At 34.7% G+C, this 19,626-nt stretch overlaps 1 protein-coding gene across 3 annotated transcripts in view; it reads right to left on the bottom strand.

Annotated features, from left to right (window-relative positions):
- The window catches only part of ZFHX4 (zinc finger homeobox 4), a 187,406-nt gene that overhangs the window by 165,233 nt on the left and 2,547 nt on the right, over window positions 1-19,626 (bottom strand). The window contains exon 1 of one of the 3 annotated variants that reach the window (XM_017521892.2): window positions 19,386-19,565. The exons of the other annotated variants lie outside the window; for them this stretch is intronic. The gene's annotated coding sequence lies outside the window, so the exon portion shown is untranslated. Of the gene's footprint in view, window positions 1-19,385; window positions 19,566-19,626 lie in introns of those variants that run through there. 3 annotated transcript variants of the gene reach the window in all.

Genomic DNA, 19,626 nt, shown 5'->3' on the forward strand with positions numbered 1-19,626 from the left:
GCAACCAGTCCTATCATCCTAGGGGACAATCACATTCACTCAGTTTTTTTCACTGCAATGCGTAATGAACACCATTTCAAATACCATTTTGATGTTATCAATCCTGGTGAGTTGCCCATCTCTCAACCACTGCCTCAATCAACATCTCCCCTGGCTTAACAAATCATACACAAGCACTCCCGATGAAAATCCTTCATTTTTTAAAAGTTTTTTTTGCAAGCAGGCATCTTAGACCAGAAACCCTATTTGTTGAGGACAAGATGCACTCCATAAAAGCCATATCAGTTTCTGACAGCAGGGTAAAGTACCAGTGAAAGTTGGGCATACCATGGTAAAAAGTCTCATCCTCTTTGTGTGTGTGTGTGTCTCTGTGTGTATGTGTGTGTCTGTGTGTGTGTCTTGCTTTAGAACCTCAGCTACTGTAATAGCAGCTTGATTACACCTTAAGCTTCTCTGAGTCCCTGCAGATCTCTCAGTTTGCAGAATGATGGCACTGTACACAACAGTGGAGTGGTCTGAAACTTGTGTTTATTTTCAACCTATAACATAGGCACTGTCTTGATTTTATGAAATAGGTAAGCAACCTTATTTCAAATCCTAAAATTCGAAGAGACTCATAACTTCAAGGCCAGCACCTTAGTTTAAAAGTATCCACCTTTTCCCATATCTTGACAATTTCTGAAACAAGAAGGACTGATGTTGCTCTATTACATTGCATGTTACATTGGATATGATAAATATGTACTATCTCAGCCTGGGTGCTCCTCCCATCCCTGTTACTTATTACATAGTCTTCAGAGTGGCAGAGAGCTAGAAGAAAACAAAACAGAATATTGGGTCCACCAATATTGCTAAGCATTTTAGAAATCCCATTTTAAAAGTTCTTATACAAGGAAGACATCAGTGAAGGTCACTGGCATATTTAGTATAAAGAATAGCTTATTAATGCTCTCTTTACTGTAATCAAATCCAATCTTGTCAACCAAATCAGAGAGAAAGTGATCAGTTCAGAAAACATCAAAAGATCTGCATAGATTGAAAATGAATTCAAAATTCTTTTCTGTATCTGAGATTAAAATGACTTTCTAATTGCTCACAAATCAAACATAACAAAGCCTAGTGTGTAATTTTAATTATAATCATTGATGAGCTTCAGGTTAATTATCCTGATGGCATGCATACAGCTTTCAAAACCCTCTGAAATAATTTGATAACCATAAGTATGAAAACCTAATAATTTTCTAATTAGTACATAAACATTAATGTTTACCTTTGCATTTGCCAATTCTGCACAAACAATGTATTCACACTGAAGGCAGCCAAAATGTCTAAAATATAATCTCTTGCTGGGCTGAAGGAAATGAGGGAGTCAGAAAGAGACTAGAAATTTGGAATGAATGCAAGGTGGTAAATACTACTAAATTAATGATGCTGGATTGAAATGTAAACTTCCAGAACCCAGGGTGATTTCCCCCAATGGTAGGATAATCTGCTAGGCATGATGCATGTATCTGATATGTAAAAAAATTCACTTTAATTATAAAGAGTGAGAAAAACTCCTCAACATTTTATAGCTTTGTAAAAAAAGTTTCCAAGCTCACATGTTATTTGAATTTTGTTTTCACTCCTACAACAGTTCTCATCCCCCAAATACGGTTGCTAGCTAAAAGTATTACATACATTCTAAATGCAACTCAAATAAATTGCATATAATGTGCTGCTAACAATTTTGGCCAGATACAGAATAAAGCCTGTAATGCATCATCTCAATATTTCTCTACATAAAGTAGATGCCATCTTTTTCTTTTACTTTAAAAGAACCAGAAGTCACTTTCAAAATGTCACATTATTGCTATATGAAAAAATTATGAACACCACGTTAAGGAATCCATCATAGGTCAAAGCAATATGGTGGTAGGATATATTTTGTTACAATACCCCATACAATTTTACAGAAAATTGTCAATGAATTTCTTCGCAATAAGCTACACATAAATCAGAAACTAAGTCAAATGCATGTCTTCTATACAATCAAATTTACATTTCGTCCCAAAACCAACAGTAACAAAACTATTTGAAATAATATAACTAATAATATATTATTCAATTTTAAAATTTTAATTTTGTTGCAATTGACTATAACTGTGACAGTATTTTTCAGTATATTCTGATGGAATCGCTTTAGTTTGTATAGTTAAAAAGTTATTTAGATCCTTATGTACAGTGACACTGAATATGATGCTAAGTGATTTCACTGTCGTCAATGTCAGACGGGGTCTTTCTTTTATCAAAGTGACCCATTTAAGAACTTTACGATAAAGTTTTATAAGTCCCAGTAAAAAAGACCACAAAAACAACCATTTAACTTAAACCATAGAATTCATTCCAAAATGACTGCATAACAAGTTAACTCACTATAAAAGTTCCTTCACCATTTAGGGTGATTTTTATTTAGTGCTCACCAACTTCTATTCTCTACTGCCAGACATTCTGTTTGTAAAAATCACCGAAGTCCTCAAGAAATCACGAAGAGAAAACCTAACATAGTTTTAATGCCAAATTCAGAGCAATACATACCTGCTGGTCTGCTTAGAATATGTGTACATACACATTTTTTGGTATTCTCAGTAATTCACAAGATCAGTGTCTTTGATCATGTCAGATCCCTTTTTCAGAACTAATGGACAATATGCAGAAAAGAACTTTTATTACTTGTTCTGCTTTGCTTTCGTCTGCAGTCACTGCTGTCTAAACTCTGCTCTGCTAAATGACCAAACCCACCTACAAGGAGCCTGGCTAATGAAAGGGGGTGCTTTCTGAACAATAGAAGAATTCCTTTGCATTCAGAAAGCAGAGTTCCCATTAGAACCCAAAATCAGAGAGGCCAGTTTTACCTCTGTTTTTTAATTGAGATTGTCCCAGCCCTCTTCTACGGTCCAGTGAGACGGTGTTTGTGAAATGATTAAAAAGAACGTGATCTGATCAAGAGGACAGAATAATGGGAAAGGAATGCTAGGTTAGCCACTCTGCTAAGTGCTGGGAAAGAAAACCAGTGGGCTCCTTAGCCTATTGTTTTTATTCTCATTTGCTCTTTAGCCATCTCATAACACTTTGAATCTTTATTTACTCCATTTTAAATGGATTAAAAGTTGTCCACTTACATGATAATTTGGTAACTAGTTACAAATTTAAAAAAAAAATAGAAAATAAAAATCCTTGAATTATATCAAGTTTCCAGAAGGTCATCACTGTCTCTGCTGTGGCCTTTTCTCCATTCCAAATCCTCTATCAATATGTCATAGTGAGTTAGGCAAAGACAAAAGAGAGGCGCAGTGTGAAAACGGCACATATATCTAATCCTGACAAAGCAATGAATAGACCTTCACAAGTATAATTATACTTGTTTATTTGTTGCCACGTACAGAGAACTGATGAAAAAAATCCATCAAAGTGGTATTATGCAGACACCAAGAGCTTCTTTTCTTTGGTTGCTAAAGCCACATTGAGGCTTAAATTCCTTATTGTTAAATTCAGAAGAAAGAAAAAAAAAAAAAGAATTTTGGCTGGACTTTTTTTTTTTTTGCGTCAGTTGCTGACAAATCTTTTGTGTACAAGGCTGTATTAGTTCACACTGCCACCTCACTTTTACCCATGTTGGAATTCATAATTATAAACTACTGTACAGAAGCTTTTAAAAGGGCGCGGTGTGCTAACCAAGAGAAGAGGGTAGTGGGATTGCCTGTTTCTCACAGTCTCTCTTTTGATATATCAAAACACAGGTAAATACCTGTGTGGAAGTACTAGTTACGCCAGACACATCTTTGATCTCAGTCTTAAGTTGGTGCTAGTTTTTCTCTTTAATTCACCTTACTCTGCTATTTGCTTATTTTGGTATATGTTGAGTATTTCATGATAGATTGCATAACTTTTCTTCATAGTGCAGTATTAAAAACATTAGCAAGAAGGAAAGCAAATTCAAGGATATAAAAGGATAGAAAATATTAAGTAAAAAGGTTTCAAATCCAACTATTAAGGAGCCATTAATGTTCCAATAGACACTAAATCAAAAATTTAACAAAAGTACATTTTTAGAGGTGAGGGGGAAGCCAAACAAGCTTTTTCTCTTGTAAGATAGAAGTATATCAAAGTAAATGCAATCTGCATAGTTAATGTTTGTGAGCTTTACAATTTAAAACAGAAAAGCTGTAATTTTTCTTTGCTGGCAATCTGGAAACACTCTGGAGTTAATTACAGCTGATTCGGAGTGAACCACACAAACAAAGACCAGTCTATGTCCAGACAATTATACTGCATTAACCAGCTTAGAGCTTCCTGCTGATGTTTCAGGGCTCTTCTGTTACACCCTTCTACCTTCCCAGCACGAGATAAAATGCTTCTGCAAGAAGGAATTAATGAAGAGAACTGCAAAAGAATGTGTGACGACCTCTCCTGACACGGCAAAAACTTTCCACCCATGTCACGACAAAGGGGAGAAGGTAATTAAGTTTGAATAGAAGGATGTAACCAAATATATTCAGCATTTAAAGCAGGCACATTTTTTAAACAGAGAAAGTTTACAAGGACAAGTATGAGTACGTGAGTCAACTAAGTCATTTTTCTCTGTGTTCCTCTCATTTTTCTCATTAAAATCTGTTAGCTATTCAATGAAGATTTGTTTTCTTCTCTATAAATGGGACTCTGTGATTGATAGTCTTCTTCGCCCTCTCTCATTCTTTTCTTTCTCTTCTTCTCTTCCCACCCTCATTTCCCTCATTCTCTCTCACATCACTAAATTTGCATAGACTTTATATGACAATTACATAGCATTAAACATATGTGTTGGAGAACTAAAGAGAAAAGGTGCACTTTACCAATGAGTCCAATAGGTCTAAATTTGAATAGTTGTGGGAAACAGGAATTTTACTCAGTTTTCTTCACAACTTTAATCAAACTCCAGCTACTCTCCTTAGAGAGGATGTGTCTCCTTAACAAGATTACACCATTATATCACTCATTTTATTTGTTGTCTTCAGGAAAATTTTATAATCAGTGTGCAAGATGGACCCAATAATTTAGCTACCCTCTGTAAATAAACTTTGGTACTTGCAGCCAATCTAGTTGATTTCTAATTTTCTTATTCATTCTAATTGAAAATGAATAGTTTGCATTGGTGTGAGACAAGGACATGAACTGTAATTATGTTCAGTGCCTCTTTTTGATTCTTACTTTGATACTGTTTTGCTAGTATTCCACTGACATTAAGGCTTTGTAGTGATTGCTTCATTAAAGGTTAAGGATGTCCTAATCAGCTAAAGTATTACTAAAAAGCTGTTGTTTGCCAATACTGAGAATATACTGACTTTGTTTTTCCTGTCTTTATTGGGTCACTTCCAAATGCCAGTGACCCAGCCATACTTCAGTGTTAATCATCTTCTCTTTGTCTCATCTATGCAAAGTGGGATTAAAGTTAAATGACTGTATGATTCTTTTAGTTTTTCTTCCCTAAATAAATATTAATCCATAAATCAATCACGTACTGATTGATAATAAAATGCATATAAATATATTCTGAAATTATGAAAAGTTTGCGTAAATTACACTTAGGTTTACAAGCATCTCAATAATATACAGAATCATTTTCCTTTCACACTCCACCCTCAATTTCTACCATAGCTGAAAGTTCAAGTAAATTGCACTGCTAAATATGAAGCTTTAACACAGAACTCTTCAGTTTTCCTTGGAGAAACATGAATTGAGTCAATCATTTTTGGGAATTTATAAATCACAGTTACAATGTTTTTCATAAGTTATATTGCTAGTCTTTAAGATGTAACTGACTAATCTCTCTGGCATATGCATAATCTAAGAGGGCTTAGTTGATAATTCTTTTAATTTATCACATAAGAACATTTTAAAAATTAATCTTAATTTGTTTTATTGAGTTATATATAAGTATAGAATATTTGGCTTCAGAAAAAGATATACCAGACTAGTAAAAACCAGTGCACCCATAATTTATTTTATATGTAAAGACATATGAATTCCAATGTAAAGAGAGTATATTTTAACATAGATCTATATTTTTCCTCTTTGTCTATTCATATATGAAATTGATTATTGAACTACTGACAACTAAATAGTTCAAAGAAAAAACAATTGTATAATTATTTCTATTTTATAATTTCTACCAATATGATCTCATAACCAATATGCTGGTAAGTGTAATAGCATAGGTACTTTTTTTAAAGTCATTTCTTGCTGGCTAAATCTACCATAATTATCTTCATAAAGTCAATCACAGGTCAAGTATTCCAGCCAACATTTCTATTTCTTGAGCAATGATTTCAATAATTTTACACGATTTCAAATATTTTCCCTGAAGAAAGTTATATGCATAATTCTTTAAATCTCTACCAAGTGCATCTTACTATATAATATTCTTAGAATCTACCAAATCCAAGTGTGTTTTTCATCCCATGTAAATATTTTAAATTACTTTGTATTAAAAACCACATTAGGACTAGCATAATAGAGAACATAAGTGGAATGCCAACTTTTCTTCTGGATGAAATATTGGCAAATTTATGTTTGATCTCTGAGATTAGTTGGTTATTTTATTGCTAGTATGAAGAGCCTTTTGTTTGGGGATTTTTATTCACCTACTTATTTATTTTTTGGCCTGAGAGTTAATTTGACTGCTGCCCATCAGTGAAGTGAGCAATTCAATAATTAGCTTTTGTGTTTTAAATGTATGAACTTTAATTAGATTTCATTATAAACAAACAACCGTCAACCATAATTATAAGCTTCTTGGTTTACCCACATATTATCCCTTTTCAAACAAACTTGATGTCAGACAAATTAAAATCAAGCAGCCAGCAATTTTGAGTTGAATTTTACATGATCTGCTGGTAACCTGATTACTTTAACTTCAATATCATTACAGGAAAAGTATTTCAGGAAAAATAATTACAAGAATTCCAACAGGAGACAAGCTTAATTGTATTGATTCAAAAGATGCATGTTCAGAGGAACCATGTTGAAGAAATAACGTTATCTCAAATCTACAGTTTCTATTAAAATGAAATTGTCCAGCAAGAAAGAAGCAATTTAAGATTAGTGTCTATAGAACTAGAGATACTAAACTAACTAAATAATTACCTGGGCCCAATTATTTTATACTTTAAGAAGCAAAATATCAGTGTGGAGAAACTATAAGTCCTGAGGTTTGCAGGTTTATTTACTGACTGGTGTATCTATTAGGACCAAGAACAAGTGGAGCTGTCAGGACATAATGAAGGTAAATGATTAGTTAGCACCAAGCTTGAACTCTTCTTCAATGCAATAAGAGTTAATTAAAGTTTACCACCAAACATCAACCAAAGCAGGATGTTGATCGGGTTTCAGCATTAAGTGCAAACAGACAATAGTTGGCAGCAATTAGTGCAGCTATCAAATGACATGCAATGATAATTATACATTTAAAACAGTTAAAGAGCTGGGGGAAAAAACTAATCAGCCTCTTTGACGACAAATACTCAAAGGGCAGGAAACAGGTATCAGATTATTTCACTTTAACACTGTAAATCAATAGAATTAGACAAGAAAAGGTTGTATGGGTACATTATCTGAAAGAGAACAGTTAACCAAACCTAAAATGAAATAAATCTGCTAGTATTGGTCTATCAAAGATAAGAACTTCTGCAGCTAAAGAAAATAACTTACTTTTCAATTAAAGTTTCAGAATGAAGTCTCTGTAAAGAAAGTTTAGATTCTTGGTTTTGTGTAAATTCAACAGCACAACAAGTATTTCATCATAATTACTGTTATAAATTCAGCAACAATTATTTCATCATAATTACTGTCATTTAAATTGTTAACTTTCACTCTCCCATAATGCCAACAGTACTTTATGCCTGAATGTTATCTCTGTGTACTCCAATATTATCTTTCTGGAAACTTTTCTAATGGATGTTGAGATTGAAATTTTTTAAATGCAGCTAAATTTAAAGCAGAGGCCATATATACATATTTAGCGGTATGTTATGCAGGTCTTCCCTTGACACCATTCGAACCTATGACTTCAGTATTGAAATTGATGAACCTGCATACAACATACCCCTTAGAACAATTTTATAAATCACCTCATTCTCTTCCATAGTTTCTGTGGATCCTAGAATTCCCTGTATCCTAGAGAATGTCTCCAGAAATGTGCCCATCCTCATGACCCCCACCTCTCCATTTTCCCAACCAATTCTGTTATGCTAAGGATTTGTACACAGTGTTGGCTAATCCCAATATTTCCCTGGAGCTAAATCTAAGCCATGGCCGACTCCCAGCACAAAAATGTCTCTCTCCAAAAGCCCTTTTGCCCCCTTCAGCACTCATACACTCATTGGTCCTGACATTTTCACTTCAGCCATGACAAATGAGCTGATGACTCTGATGTGATTGCACGGGAGGATGGCTTTATCTAAAGATATATCATTAACTCTCATCACTGTCTCCTAATATGGCTCTCCTGGGTTCATGTAATGTGTGAGAAAATTTGAGGAAAAATATTTGTAAATATATGCACTGTAAGTAGTAAGAGACCAGCTTCATCAAAGGAAGAAAAGGGACGCCTGAGTGGATAGAATGGTAGAGGCAGGTGTAGGGAGAGGGGGAAAAAAAAAAAAGACTAGCATTAACTAAATGTGGCTCTGGGGATTTAAGTAACTCTACTCACCCATGCCCCAGTGCAAACCAGCCAGCTGACTGTCTCTTAAAGGTCCCTTCCATTCAACATGGGGGACTGGAGCAGATCATAATTTGTGAAGTGGCACAAATGAAGCTTCTCAGATAAATATGGCTTACCAATAGGCAGGCCAACCGATTTCTTTCTTTTTATCACAGGGTGGTATCTATTTTATTTTCAAACCCTTAATTTCCTATGATATTAAATCTCTTTAAATTCAGTTTAGTAGGAAAAGGAATTATCAAAAACAATTCCGCTTTGACATCATAGTATTCTTCAATTGGAAAGAGGCAATAGTTTCCTTCCAAACTATTATTAAATGTGAAACTTTTAAGCTCTTTGAAAAGGAGAGCCTTTCCATTTAGCATAAACATGGCAACCTTTAGGTTACGTTAGAACCCAAGTCCCAGTCACATAGTTCTTGTTATGTACACAATAGAGTTTACAGAGTAAATACTTGTAACCTCTTCTCTCAATTCATCTGAGGACACACAGCCAATCAGAGTCAACTCTAGCATAACAGACTTCTAGAAAAGAGGTCAGGCTTTGAGGTAAAGTGCTATTCAGTCTTGGACCATGCAAGGAGCTCTTTATTTCTGTTCTTATTGGCATCAGTCCCCCTTACTAGAGCAAGAACAAAGCCAAGTGCTCCTGTGAGGTTTATGAATAAATCAAAGGTGAGCCACTTTAAGTGCTGCCCATGATTTCCTTGTTGACAGTGAGCACTTAAACAGGCTTCTATGACCAGCAACTTCTGGCAAACCATAATGATTCCTAATCTGCACCCTGCTTCATTTCAAGAACTAAATGACACACCCTATTTTTCCTGCAAGTTTTCACCTTTCAGACAATTTTGGTTCTATCTCTAACAGTTTACCTTTACAATCCTAGAGCAGTCAGCACAGGAATTGTAACTAAAATCTTCCTTTGCTTGGAAAAATCTCACAAATAAAAAACAAATCTTCAGCATAAGCATAACAAATTATTCTCATGTTAATAATGTAGAATTTTTGGATCCGGGAGAAGCTAAGTCAACTAAGCTGAAGAGGACATACACACACACACACACACACACACACACACACACACATACTCAATTTCATCAGCTGTACTCTGTAGTTATGTGATGTTTCCCAAGAATTTCCATGAGCTTCAGTTTCCTTATTGGTTAAACAAGGGGATTGTGCTATATCCCTTCTGACTGCAACAAACTATGTTCTAATATAAAAAGCCATTTAGATTTCTCTGTAAGATAGTTTTCTCTGTGGAATTTCCCAGCACAAGAACAGCTGTTTCTAAGGTGATTTCTTTTTCAGTACCTATATTTTAAGAGAGGCAGATTCCAGTAGTGTAGTAAACTATTTATGTTTTCCTATTTATGTTTTCCATTACCAATTATTTATCCATTCACTCATTCAACAGGTACTTATTGAGCACCAAAGATTTGCCAATAATATGTTCATCAATGTGGATATAGTGTTTAAACAGAAGTGGGTGCTACCCTCATGGAGGCTGCAGTTTTATTTAAGGAGAGACACTGAAATAAGCATCATGAAAAATGTTAAGATGCTAATTGCCTTCTCTAAATGAAGTATAACTTTATATTGATTAGTATTTAAAAATACCTTATCTTAAATTAATGTGTTTCAAATGAACTGTCAAGTCCAGGGCCTCTTATAAATGACCAGAACATAGGCCATGCATGCACTTTTATTTATAGAAAGTACTTTAACAAGTGTTATAAACCAAACATGTATAAATATTAAACAATAATCAAACACAAAATTGGGAAATTATAATCCAAATACACTTAGATTTCCCATAAAATTATAAACAGTAATTTAAATGTGTATCTTATATATATCCCAATGAAAAATCTATTAAGAATTAACAGATTAAAAAAACCAGAACTTTAGTTTCCAGATGATCCAAAAAATTGTGTTTGTATATATTAGTTTATCATGAATTTACCATCTTTGAACTTGGGTAGTCTTCTAGAATAATGCATTACTATAAAAGAATAAAGGACTGTTATTCCCCCAAGAGATAAACCAATTGGAGATCCATAACTTGGCTATAAAATACCCGAAGAAAATTTAAGGGTTCATAATGTTATTGGACCATTAATAGCTGGATCTCTTCTTTAGGTTGGTATAAATTTTGGTCAACAGGATGCCATGTATTAGTACCCATTTTCCTTTATTGGCATATGAAAATAACATTAATATCAAGTATATCATTAATACCAAGTATATAATCCAGTTTTGGAAAACCTTCTAGTTCAGAGGCTTTTAAGCAGAGACTTTCAACTTCAAGTCTTAAATAAGCATTATGGTCTTTTTTATTATTGCATTTAATGGAGGGTCTGGAATCTTGAGTTCATGTGGATAGGCCAAGGTCTAAATTATTTAAAAACGGTTTCTGTCCTAATTTGCTTCTTTACAAAAATGGAGACTCAGAAATGCATTAACTATCAAGAAGCCCCTTTAGAACAAAACCAACTTGTGGTGATGGAGTGACAGATAAAGATGTGGAGGAGCGTCCACCTATCAACCTAGATGCCATTTAGGTACCTGTCAATGAGAAAATATGAAAAGAAGGATACTACTCCTTTCCCCCACCTCTTAGACATACCCATTACCAAATTCTTATCTTTTTCTTGCAGGACAGAGGGGAAACTCTACTCAAAATATCTATGTAGAGTTGCTTTATCAAATGCTCTTTAGTATCATGACATTAAAACAACAATTGGGAATAAACAAAAAGGAAACATAGAGATCAGTTATCATGTCCTGCCACAATCACTTATTTTAATGTTCATAACACTTTATTCTAATGTAATCTCTACTGCAACCCTGACATATGTCTGAGAAAACTGAGGCTTAGAAAGATTAAGTAACTTGGACAAGGCACCCATAACAGAAATGTAATCCAGGTGTCTTACAGGTTGTATAAGATTCCTATTAAGCATTGGGTTGCCAACAAATGTAGTAGATGTTAAAATATCTAAAATTTAAGTTTAAATAAAGTCATTTAAAAAAGAAAAGGAAACCAAAGGAAGCAGAATCAAAATAGCGTCTGCCCTTAACTCGGTGTCATTCTGTTTGTATACTACGCTGCCTCCAAAACGTGACAGCCTTGACTTTATTTCCTTTCCTGTCATGGAATTAAAGCCTTGTTCTTGTTCACGCCATGGTTATGAATATTATAAATACATTTTAAGTCACTGAGATCATCAGTATTTTTATGAATCATGGGCTCTTCTTGTCCAATTGGAGCACCTAGTCTAACCTCCTCCTTAACACAAAAATGTTTAACAGTCACAATAGTAAGAGGCCATTTAGATTCTACTTGGCTCCTTTAGATAACAGAGAGCTCACTCTCTCAGAGAAAACAGTGTCACTGTTGGGTTATCATGCACATTTTCCTTTCTTCCTCCTCTTCACCATCTCCACAACTTTCATATTCATTCATTCAGCAAACCATTTTCAAATAGCCAATACAGTTGAGTGGCCACTGGTGCTAGAGTTACAATATGTGAATTATTGTCTGGACATTCTCCTATCTTGCTGAGTAATCACAGATAACTTCTCTTTAATTCAATAGCCCATATTTTAATATGACTTAGTTGAACTGAATGATGGGAAGGCCAATTCCCAGGCTTTGGCCTTTCAGTAGTTTCTAATTGTCTTACCACCCTAGCTGCTCTTTTCTGTTGAGATAATACTGGCCAATTCTTAGAAAATAAAAGAAATTCAGCCTCTGAAGGGAAAACTTCACAAGCTACCACTAGGAATTAATCTAAAGAGGAAAGAGAGACCAAATGTGAAAAGAGGGTAGATGTGTGTGTGTGTGTGTGTGTGTGTGTGTGTGTGTGTGTGTGTGTTTACCTGTATATATCTAGTGAATAGGAGTGTTAGGGATGATGAAACACAGTTGTATCCACTAAAAGAGATGATTAATTAGAATTTTCAATTAATGGGCTCAGGAAATCTTAAGTATTGACTGCATGATTCCTAAATTTATGGTTTTTTAAAACTACTAAGCACTATTTTCAAAAATCCACATTAGCGAAGTATTTCAGTTTTAATGAAAATACCATGGGAAATATAAGAATAATTGGGCTTTTTCAACATATTCTTCCAAGCAGACAAACTTTAAGATTTCTCAAAAACTTCCCTCTGAAGAAGTTATGTTTCATTTTGTTTTTAACAATATAACCAGGTGGCGTGCACCAGCTCATATGTTTTTGTATTTTAACATTGTTAGAGCTATGGATTTCCTTTCTTCTTTATGGTGAAGGAAAAGAATTTTATGGACAGTTATAAAATGCATATTTTAACCCAAAAGTCAATTTTCCCTGGTTAAAATGATTTAGATCTGAGTAAATATTTGCAGAGTGATTTCTTTTTTATAGCCAGAACACAATGATACTTATAGACGTTGTCTTTAGAGGTATGTCCTATAGTGCATACCATTCGGTAATTATGACCTGAGCACTGTTGTGTTCTCAAGTCAGACAAACATTAGAAATGATCTATTATCTGAATTATGATGCTGGTGTGTGAACCTCTGACCTGGATGACCAAAACACCTACTCACCTCTTGTCTTGGACCATCAGGACGTTACGATGTATTAACTAAGGCAGTCTGCCCAAATTCTTAAATTGTATTTGTTTATTTTATCAAATCTCTAGAACGTTAAAGTGGTTAATTACATTAGACATAAGCTGCTTACTAAATATGTCTTTAGTATCAAAGCCGTTTTTAAATCGAGTGCATAAACTCAAATGTGCTTTAAAGTGGCAAATATTTTATTCTATTCACAAACCTTTATAAGAATAGGAGACTAGGGAGCAGACTAGGGACTGAGGATTGTATGTCAAATGTGAAACCGTATCAAACTTTCAAGGCAAGTTGTGAACTTCTGAAACTAGGGAATTAACAGAACATCAAGTCCAGCAAGATCACAAGGGGCACAATCCTTATGCAAGAAAATAATGCTATTGAGCCCTCATTAAAAGCCCATTTTGTCCTTAGCCATCAAAGACTGTGAGTGCACTAAGATCTTGGTTATATCATCAGGGATAACTAAAACAAGTGCCAAGAGAAATTGTGCACTTTTAGTTCTCACATGTGTCCATCTGTTCACATATAAACATATATTCTGCTTTCTGTCTGATTTCTAAAACCTTGATATCAGAATACCCTGGGCTTTTGCCCATTTTCTAAGAATGCAGACATCACATAAGCTACTATTAACCCATGTGTGATCCACTTCCATGGTGGCTGGAAAACTGCCAGTTACAACACATGGTGCCTGGTTAACAATGTCTTAAAATATAAATGAATTTATTTTTTAAATTAACACATTTTCTTATGGAAATACCTTAATAAGCCCTTCTGCATGTAAAGGAATAGCCTCCATGTGGATTTTTTGTTCTTTTAAGACTTTTCTTCAAGCATATCATAAAGTTAACCATAAAAGTTTCTGAAACAATCCAGAATTTCTTGACAAATTTTAAAAAGGACTCTAATAAAAAATTTGGGGGACTATATAACATAGATCAAACAGTTTTCCTTTAAAATATGCTGTATTCAAGAGTCAACCCTTACACTTTAATTTATGTAAAAATACTTCTAATTTCCCAAGTTTCCATCTAATCATCTTAATAGTACCTCAGCAACAAAACTGCTAAAGTGATGAGGCAAATGGAAGTTCTAAAATTTAGCAACAAACAAATTAGGTTAATATCTGATGGGATCTTTTAGGTCTGTTCTGAGGCTGCCATCAGTGGATCATTTGTGGTGACCTCAAACCAGAAAGAGCTTGTATAAAATGCATCCATATAAATAATTATCTACACTGCATTTGATTTACATATGTACAAAAGATTCAATTCCCATCTTTGAAAGAGTCTTGACACTTATGGTATTTTAACTGTCCTAATTATGGTTGAAGAAACATCATTAAGAGTCTTGATCACATTGTCAACTGATAACCAGTTACATCCCTAGCTAGTGACAAGGGGAAATCCTACTACAAATGTCTCCAAGAGTGAACGTATTTTTAAATAGACATTTAAAAAAAGACTTATCCCTAAATAAAATACACAATATACCTACAAAGCAACATGAAGACTACATTCAGAACTTTAGGAATTAAATCTTAAGAAAATAAGATAATCTGTATCCTCTTCTATCCCTTCCCAGCCACAAATGCTGATAGGCCACTTAAAACACTTAACATTGCCAAAAGTCAGACTACACAACTCTTTCCCAAGTGAAGTGTTTTGCCAATTGAGATAGTTATTTTTGGCTGATGGGGTAAAAAATAGGCACTTTATATTCCATCATTAACTGAATTAAATATCCACACCATACCACTGGCCTCTTCTAAAATAACTGTTTTTGCCAGCAAAGTGTTGGGAATTCTTGATACCCAATAGTCAATATTTGGCTAGCCTGGCATGTTTCTGAAACTCTTCTATATACAAACCTCTGTTGATCATCCTCTAGCTGCACTATTGTCATACACATTACTTCCCAATGATGATGAAAACACAGCATCTTATAAAGTTGCTGAAATCTGAGCCCCTGCTTGTTTTCTCAAGTCTTGGACAAACATAACTTTAGAGAGAGCAGAGCATAGACATAAAGAAAGAGAAGCCTGCATTTTCATCTTCCTTTCATCTTAGTCATTCAGTCAGCCATTCAGGACCCTATTCAACAGAGCTTTTCATTATGCAAAAAAATGCTAATCCTTTTCCGATGCTTTCACACTTGTATAAACCCCCATTCCTTCAACTGAAAAGCAATTATATCAGTTTACCTTTCTGTCAAAAACAGGATTAATATTCCAATAACAGAATCTCTTTTCTTTTCCTATCTTTTGCTTTAGGAAACTAGAGATTATTAGTAGAGGCATTCTTAGAACAAGAATCCATTATTTTAAATATGATTATGTTAACCAATGGGTGGAAAAGGGAGAGAATAATAATAAGAAAAAGTCCTTCAGTTACTGCAGAAACTCTTTTCCGTGACAGAAGTGACCTTCCTTTTACAGATGCCCAAAAAGAATGAGACTCACTCTGGTCTATTAATCAGAAACAAATTATGAAAGAATGTAGCTGGACTGGTTGACACTATCCCGTCTTGGGAGACTCAGTAACAGCCTAGTAACAATGTCCTCTTCATGGGTAATGAGCAGCCATGACAAATGGGGCAGAGAAACTATTTATTTGCATATGCAAATTCTCACACAGGGGAAACATGTACAAACAAGTGTCATTGTAAGGTGGATTAGGCAAACAACGCTTTCTTTCTAGGACATTCTGCAGTCCAGAACATTAGTCAGCACAATTAAACCAGTCTCCATGGAGACTAATGAAATTTCACCACGGTATGAGTTAAATTAGATAGCTAGTTATGTGTTTCCACAATCCAACTTGAAATCCATTATTGTTTCAGAACAATACTGCAATTGTGCTTAGCTGATCTTTGCCAGCTCAACAAGCTTCTAAGTTGACAATTTGCATATGTTAATATAATTAAGCACTAATTACATGAAACTTGTACATATTCACATGCACTTTCCCTGGGCGCTTCTCAGTTTGAACCTTGGCCAAGTCTTTAACCCTTAGAGTGGTCTTAGAAGGGGGGGCCCTCTCCCTGTGGGTACAGCCCTTAGGCAGACACAGAAAGGCTCCTCATTTATAAACACAAAGCTTAACCTGGCTTCTCATATTTCTAGCAACAATGACAGAACATATTTTGTGAGAGTGCTAGAGACCAGGGATAAGGAAAATGAAGAGTGGGGGGATGGATTAGTCTTTAAAGACTCATAACGAGTATCTTCTCAAAGGAAGGCAGGAACATTCATTTCAAGAAAATGTTAAGAAAGAATTTGTTCTCATTGACATTGTTGAACCTTGGGAGATGAACATGGTTTGACAACAGCAAAAATAGCAAGTAGGAAACGGAAAAGGAGTCAGCAGCACCTAATGAGCTTTACATAAATATATGCAGAGGCAATTAAGCAATGTTAATTACTATGACAGCAGTTAATTGAATATAATTAGATATTTTAAGCCACTGAATAAAGCATAGTTAAGATTAATTTTATTGAGATTAATTGTAAATAAGGATAGATTAACGCTGTGTTTTGACAGGCATAAAAAGTAGTTCTGCAAATTAAGCAAAAGCGTGGTCACCAGTCCAAAAATCATATATTATTTTAATGTCACACCTCAGAATCATCTCCTCAATAAACATGACTTTTCAAACCCAAACAGACAGGAATCTTGAAGAAAAACAAACAGCTTGCAGAGATTAAAGAGCCTTTTGTCCTTTTTCATGTGCATTTCTTTTAACAGACTAAATTAAGCGAGTCTGTTGTACGTTTTTTAGGAAGGAACATTTCACACTGAATGGAAAAAATGTTCTATCACATATGAAATTCGTGCAGCTGTGCGGAACTTGGTCCAGAGGGTTTAAGACTATAAAACACCACCAAATGATAGACAGTAGGCCTTCCCAAGATTATATGATAAAGTCATAATCTTTTATTTTGACCTCCCTCCAAATTTCTGCTTTGTATTCTTTCCAATGAAGTAAGGTATTTTCTTTTACAATTTTCTTTCTGTAAGAGCATAAAAAGAAACATTGTACCTACTAAGTGCTAGAAACAACATGTAAAAGGAATTGAAGAAGGCCTCATTTAACATATATCAGCTAAGTCATTCAGCCACAAAATGCAATGATAGCTATAACAACAATGTATGCAAATGATATCTCTTATTACTCTCATAAACAATGGTTTCTGAAAATATTTCTTAGAAAAATATTGCTAATTGAAAAATCCTCTCCTGCAATACTTTCACACCAAGCAAATTCATGCACACTCTTTAAGAAAATTAACACAGTCCTCCAGAATGCTGAACAAATCACTAATAAGAAAGGAGCTTCAATTGATTTTGAAATAAATCAATAGGTGATTAACATAATATTTTTAAAGCAGCAGAATGTACATATATATTACATAAGCATATATATTATATTTTCAATACCTTTTAGCTCTTAATCGAACAAGGGCTTTACACTATTGAGCCTGGGTCTACACTCCCTCACAACTTCTTTAGGATGTCTCTAGTCTTTATAACGAAAATCCTAAAATGGTCTATGAAACAAGACTACGACAAGCCATTCTGCAGTGAAAGATTTTAAATCATCCAGCCTCTTCTAATAGACTTGAGACTTATTGAGGTAGAAACCATAAAAAATGAAGAAGGGAAATTTAATCCCTGAAATATTGATTTGCACATTAATATCATATAGGCAGAGGGCAATTTGGCTTCGTGGAAATGACACATTGTCGACCCTTGGTGAAGTCAGAGCCAATCTAACTGCTGAACATGTCTGAATCTCAAGAGTTATTAAGGGCTTCCCTTCTTGCCTTTATGACTTTTCTTCAGCCTACCAATGCAATCTTAAATGTATTATCTTTAAGAAATAATTGTAAAACCTCAGGGGTTTTCCAGTTAATGGAAGGGAGGCCAAACCACATCAGATTCTGAAATGCAACATTAAACCCTTGCAATCAACAAAACCACCTCAATTCTCATCCATCCAGTGCAGGATCTAATATTGTTATTAGAGATAATCAAATTTCATTGTGTAAATTTAGGCTCATGGTCAGAATGGAAGCAGTAAATTCTACAATATTAAACAGTGATTTTCTCAGCCTCCTTTATGTTTTCCTTTGCTGGTGAAGCATCTTTTAAAACAACCCACCTAGCTCAAAATTAATGAACAGATTTGGGCTCATCTGCTAAACACTGCAAAAAATTACAAAAGCGCTGAACATGTTTGCCTCATTTTTAACTTTAAGTGGCAACTTTCACTTCATAGACCCTGAGTCCACTATCCCTGCCTAACCCCACAGTTGGTGCTATTGCTTTGACTTACACAGCTGGTTTACCTGACCTTTCTTTGTTCCTTGGGTACATTTCACTTTTCAGATTTATGGTATTTCCCCTATATTTCATTGACCCTATCTTCATTGCCATAAACATGAAAACACTCGAATATGAGTTTACTTTTTAAAAAATCCAAAATCAACCAGCAACTGAATAAAAACACAGTGATGCTCTCCCTAGTTCATACCATAAATATTAAAACCATTAAAAAAAAAAAAACTGTATAAACCTTGTGATCCCCACACTGAAGCCAGGTGCAAGAGGTTAAAACAGCTGGCTAGCCATCTTTTATTTTTGTGTGCCTTCCTGCTGATTGAAACCACAAACCTTGAAAACTATCAAATATTCCCTTAAGGATATTTTTTAAGACGAGGAAGGAAAAAAGAAAACCTTCATTCTCTTTAATATGCTCCTCAGTGGAAATGGAAAACTCCAAAACACAGTCAGTCACAGAGGTAGTGAAATAATTCCGAATATCTCCTTTCTGTTTTATTTAAACCATCCTTTCCAACAATTTCTATACACAATTGTTTTTATTCTTTAGTTAGAAAAGAAGAAACAGAAAAAAATAAAAAATAAAAAACCAGAAAGAAAGTCTGAGCTTGCTCTGTCAGTTTTGCCAGTAAATATAAAGTAAAACAAGTGTTGATGGCACCGAGAGTGTTACATACCCGGGCTGTGTTTTTGCATTGCTCTCAATGGAAGCGATCGATGCCCGTGTCACTGTCGCGTCCCAATCGCAGCCAAGTCTCAGCCTTAATCTAAGCAACACCCGAAAAGGCAGCGGCAGCCGCAGCCTCTCTCTCACTCTTCCATCCATCCACCCAACTAAAAATATAATACTACATATGAGCTTTAACCACTCCACGTTTATAGGGATCAAGCCACTGAAAATCCAGGAGAACACAATAA

Source organism: Cebus imitator, unplaced genomic scaffold (genome assembly GCF_001604975.1).
Source record: "Cebus imitator isolate Cc_AM_T3 unplaced genomic scaffold, Cebus_imitator-1.0 Scaffold22, whole genome shotgun sequence".
Taxonomy (NCBI): domain Eukaryota; kingdom Metazoa; phylum Chordata; class Mammalia; order Primates; family Cebidae; genus Cebus; species Cebus imitator.